Source organism: Larimichthys crocea, chromosome XIII, assembly GCF_000972845.2.
Source record: "Larimichthys crocea isolate SSNF chromosome XIII, L_crocea_2.0, whole genome shotgun sequence".
Lineage (NCBI taxonomy): Eukaryota > Metazoa > Chordata > Actinopteri > Sciaenidae > Larimichthys > Larimichthys crocea.
In genome coordinates, this window is record NC_040023.1 from 25,904,688 (window position 1) to 25,910,467 (window position 5,780).

Genomic DNA, 5,780 nt, shown 5'->3' on the forward strand with positions numbered 1-5,780 from the left:
CAGAATACCACGGAGAGATATCATTGAAGGGATCCCATCTGCCCTGGTAACCTCCGAGGGTTCCAAGTTGATGTCTTCTTCTTGTAGACGCTACAGCCACACTAGTGTCCCTGGGGAGCCATTGTTCATTGTATTAAGAAAACCAATGATGGTAATATGAAAAGTCACCAAAGTTTAAAACATGAAATTTGCATGGTAAAACAGATTAGGATATCTGATTATAAACCACAAACATCAACTTGTTAGCAGGAAAGTCAGATCATCAAAGTATTTATGATACATCCTCTGGGGACCATGGCTATCAGTTGTTGAGACATTTTAGTCTGGACCAACTGATCGACCAACAGGCTAGTGTTGTTATTCCTAATGTTACACATAAACAGTGATTAAAATATTGTCATAAATTCATACATTCCTCTTCCTGACAAGTTAACAAGCATGAAAATAAAACCTCCTTGGTTCACTTTGATATGCAGATAAACACGCTAGACTGAGCTTGTCCTTCAAAACAGATCAGCATGTATTCCTTTATCACCATCTGACTCCCTCTGTGTGTGGCCTCATGTTTACACGGACTGCCCATAATCCCTTCCTGCAATAAAAACTTTCAAAAATATCATTCCACATCACATGCCCGCATGCACCTGAAAACATCCACCGTAGATGTTAACCCCCTCTCCACTGAAAAAACTACCCTACAGGTAAGAAACAAAGTGCCTGTTGCTTTCTTCAAGGCTGCGACAGTATTTGGACACTTGAGGTTTCCGGCCATGATTGATGATCTTGTAATTTGTGCTCCGGTACAGTAATGGTTAGTTCAGAAGCCCAAAAGCATATGAAGGAAATGGCATTTAGTTTTCCTCTCAGTGCTCTCTCACTGACCTCTCTGTCACATATAGAGCTTTGAATTTATGGGTTGTGAACAGATCTTTAGAAATGTCTTCTCTCCTCCTCCTCCATCCCACTAGAGTCAAAACATTTAGCACAGCCGAGAAATCTGGGCTTGAAAAAGCGGAAGCAAAACAAACATCTCTTATCATGATAATAATATGTGCACACCAAGGCAGGGCAATGCTTTAAACAAAAGTTTGCACAAGATGTTGGCTGACATGAATCAGTTCCTCCACTTAGCAATAACTTTAACACTATTCACTAAACATGTATTTTGTAGATTATACAGTAGATGCACCATCAGTGAGCCTCATTTGGCAACACAGAGGAAAGTGGAACCAACAATTCAGACCTGTTATTGAGCCGGAGGGTAACAGATCTGCAGTGTGTCCGCACTGAGATGAAACTGTTTAGACACGCTGAGACAAACATGGTGAAATATGACATTTATCCCTGACAGAGCTTTTGTTTACAGTGAGGATTTGGACAGAGGAGGTGTTTTCATTTCACAACGTGCTGCCAGGACTTGAGACATGTGAGAGGTGGGACGATACAGGGAGAAAAGGTGTTTGTTCAGCTCGGATGCTGCAGATATTAATCAGAGAACCTGTTGGACTGATCAAAAATAAACCATAGCACATGTTCAAGTACATCCATGTGATGGGTTGCAAATAAAAGCTATTTGCATTATTACATGAATGATATAATAAATAGTTCCATATGTGATCATTCCCACATAAGTTCATGTAGTTTTTGGACATTTTATGGGATGCATTTATGGATGAGGGTTTTTGACATTTTACATGATAAATTTGAGACATTTCAGATGTGAAAGGAACACACACGCACTCACACACAAACATAAATATGCAGAGAAATGCTCACAGGTTTGGAATGATTTTATACAATAAGAATGAAGCGAGGAAAGCAGAAAAGCCTCTGTGTGTTTGCATGTTGAAAGACAGAGAGACTCTACATATTCTGCAGGGTCGAAAAGGTTACACAAACACACTGTGTGACTAGGTTAACACACTAATCTCTGTCCTCTTTCCTGGAGAAGAAAGGGGGTTTTGTTGAAGTGCAATGATGACGCCTCTTTGGCTCATTCTGCCAAATGCCATTTAGTAGTTAAACTGGAGAAGCTCCACTGTCTCTCTGGCCGAACCTTTGCTCTCTGAAGTTCAATGCCTCGTTCAGTTCAGTTTGGCAAACAGTAACGTGCCCGCTGCACGGCTTTTTTTCTTTCTGCAGTCATACTGAGTTCAGTGGCACACCTTGTTTTGTGGGTACAGTCATTATAAAAAAGGCCAAAACACACCCACATGTTCATGAATACAAGTTGAAACACACACACACTCACACACAGCTAGACTGCGCCAGAAAAGACAGACGTATTGTTCAACACTATTGTGAAAAAGGTTTTTTTAAAGTAACTGTTTACTTTATGACTTACCTAAAAGATGACCTGAAATTTGAATTCATACTGGATTTGTGTAAACAGTGTATAAACTTCAGGTCTCTGGGTGAACATTTCCCATGTTAGATCCATGGCTGAAGGTGTGCTGTCAATTTCCATGCAACATGCAGGCTAATAGCCCTATATAGCTATGAACATTTCTATTTCTCCCAATACGTACATAATGATTTGTACAGTTAGCAATTTAAGCCATCAACATCTCAACTCAATGTCAGAGGACCCTGATGGCGATGAAGTTTTTATTTCACTGTAAAAGTAGAAAATTAACATTAGCATTAACCATGACCCCAGCACAAGTGTCAATTTGTCGTAGTGGACAAACTGTGTAATGCCATCTGTCACGTGATGCGCACTGGTCCAGTATCTGCCAAGCCGAACATGATGCACGCTGGCCAAAAGACCACAACATGACTCATTTCATTATCATTTTGACCCATTCGTTCTGACAACATTTGAAAAATCTCTTTTATCCCGATTCAAGTGAGAGGATGGCTAAACCGTAAGCTAGCGGCTCGACCTTGCTTTGCTGGCAGAAGCCTGTAGTCGGCTTGCTCTATGGGCCAAACCATTTTTTACCTGAAAGCTGAACTTTTTTGGCTTCATGTGGCACTGAGCAGCTTCCATAAAAATGAACAGAGCCCCACCTCTGTATCCATATAGGTATCATATAGGTGTGTTTTGGCCTTTTTTTATGATGACTTCCCACAAAACAAGTTGTGCTACCGACCTCATTATGACAAGCTTTGAAGCAGGCATGTCAACATTTGCCAAAGAGAACTGAATGAGGCATTGGAAATCTAGGCTAGTTATCCTAGCTAGCAAACGTCACCATTGACTCCCATTAAACAGTACTTTTCAGTAATTTCAGCATCTACACACTTAGTGTTTTGTTTGTTCCACACTGTGGAAAACAGGAGAGTCTACTTAGCGTTAGCAGTTGGGTTTACATGGGTTTAGTTGTGGTTATAGCAAATAACATGACTGTCAAACCTCAGCACAATCTTTTGTACATTACCCAGTAATTAGACTCACAACACTGAATAAAATAGAGTCTCAGAGCATTGTACGCAGTGCTAAAATACCCAGATGGGCTAACATTCTCAGAATGGTACTGTTTTCTGTCCGAGTGCACACAAGAATTGCTGACATTGTCAGGTTATTGTCAAAGCAGACACAACTACAGTAACTACAGTAAGTTGCTATACAAAAAAGTCTCAAAGCAATACCCTTGCAATACACACATTCATAGGGTGTGTTAGCGCAAAGGCTCAGCTGTACCTTCCTCAGGATATGTCCAGGGCTTCCTTGACTCAATCTGACCTATTATGATCAAACTCCTTCTCGCAGTACACTCATGTCAACGCAGCTTTCTCTAATAATGCAAGACAGAAAAAGCTGCAGCTCAAAGCTCTCTCTTTTTCCACCTCCCCAAATATCCGTAGGCTCAAACAGTGGGTCATTATGAAGAGTGATCAGTGAAAGGGCCCATTGATTTGGGGGGCTGGGGGAAGGTCATGTATGAAGAGGGAGCAAGAGAGAAAGCAAAGGAGCGAGGGCAATCATGTATGTATGTATGGCAGCAGACTTGGAAGTGCAGCGTCCCTCAGGAACCACTCCAAAACATCCACCCATTTCCTCCGCTGGTACTGAAGGTGCTCAGCAGGCCCAACGCCTCTTAGCTCTTTTGTGTGTGTTCTGATCATGGTCCAAACAACAGTTATGGCTTCATAAAAGTACCTAAAGAGAGGAAATGTGGTTCTTGTTCATAGTTTCCTTTGCCAATAATCAAACTGTGTACTGCCAGTTCTTTAAATGGAATGGTTAACGATGGGAATGGCTGTGAATGCACTGTGGAAACGAACCAGTTTATTGGTCCAAGGTAGCAGTAATTCAAGAGGCTGAAAGGTCAAAATGCCCAAGAGGCAGAGGCAGGTGAGCATACTTTCATACATGTGAGAGGGACTGTTTCACCTCAAGATCTTATGTTACATTGCACTTTGACCTTTGTATTTTTTCACCCAGTGGCTCTATTCACTATATTCAAAATTCTCTGCTCCCATAGTGTCATATTCATATTTCTCAGCAGCTTTTCCTTCTGCCACTGACACAAATCTCACACTTTTCTCATTCCTTTACTTTAGTGCAGTTTCAGTTGTTCTCACTGTCACCTGTGAATAGCTTTATGATGCAGATATCAATCTGCTAATGTACGTATGTATTTGTAATTGGCATTGAACAAAATCACACAAGTAAAACAATGATATGTTATCATACTTTGAATTTTTGTTTTTACTGTCAGGTCATTCTTCGGTTTCAAACTGTTTTTATTTTTTTAACTCATTTGTTTTTCCACATTACACTTATTTTGGTGAAACTGGGTCATATTTTATGGAGAACATGTTTTCTGCTTTGTACAGAGGAAGTGTTTTCCTGATGGACAATATAGCTAACGTTAGTTAATGTTACCTCAGTTTGTTAGCTGAGCTGCCCAAACTGTGAGCTCAGAGTTAGAGCTAGTCTATCACAGGCCCGGTGCACAGCTAAATGCAGAGTCGGTGTCGGCCCAGAACCGAGCTGGACAGAGCTTTGTCAAATAAAAGGCTAAAAGGCACTTGCTGTTGGACTAGTCAGTAACATTAGCTGGCTGCCATGTCTTGTGTTGTTGACCTTGCTTGATGTTTGGCTGTTAGCAAAGTTTTCGACACGCTAGTTTTGGGTCCTCACGACAGTGGTATTACACTGTGACACTGGGGGGCGCTAAACTGCAAAAATTGCAATTTGACCACATTAATTTTCATCATGAAAAAGATTCTCAAACAGTGTGTAGTACCTCATCTTTTCTTTAATATTAGAAAGATGTATTACCTGTAACTTGCAATATCAAGGGCATCCTGGCCTTTACTCGTGTTGACCACTGCTCATATAGTGGAGGTTACTTTCAGACAACAGCAACTGACTTAATTCAGTTCAAGTTACTTCATTTGTCCCACAATGAACAATTCACAGCAAGCAGGTTTGCAAACACAAAAATATAAAATATGACACTTGAAACATTATGTTAAAAGGTGTGGAAGCTCCCTTATGTAATAGCTGCTAATTACCCAAATTGCTCAAATCTTCACATGAACTCTCTTACCTATGGTTTATAAGACAGATGCCAATGCAATCAAAAGATATGGTTTCCCCACTCCATAGAGTCTGCCTATAATTACACTTAATGACCACGTTTGTGAATCCTTTACCATCAGCTTGGGTGCAGGAAGTACGGCCAGGTGTTGCTGTCAGAAAGCAGCAGAATAAATGGGGGTCAGAGAGAAAACCATGTGTTTGTGGGTGATTTGATTCTCAGTAATTGTATTTGTCTTTGTCTGCTGCCTCCTCCTCTTCCTGACCAGAAAAGCCCCACAGGGAT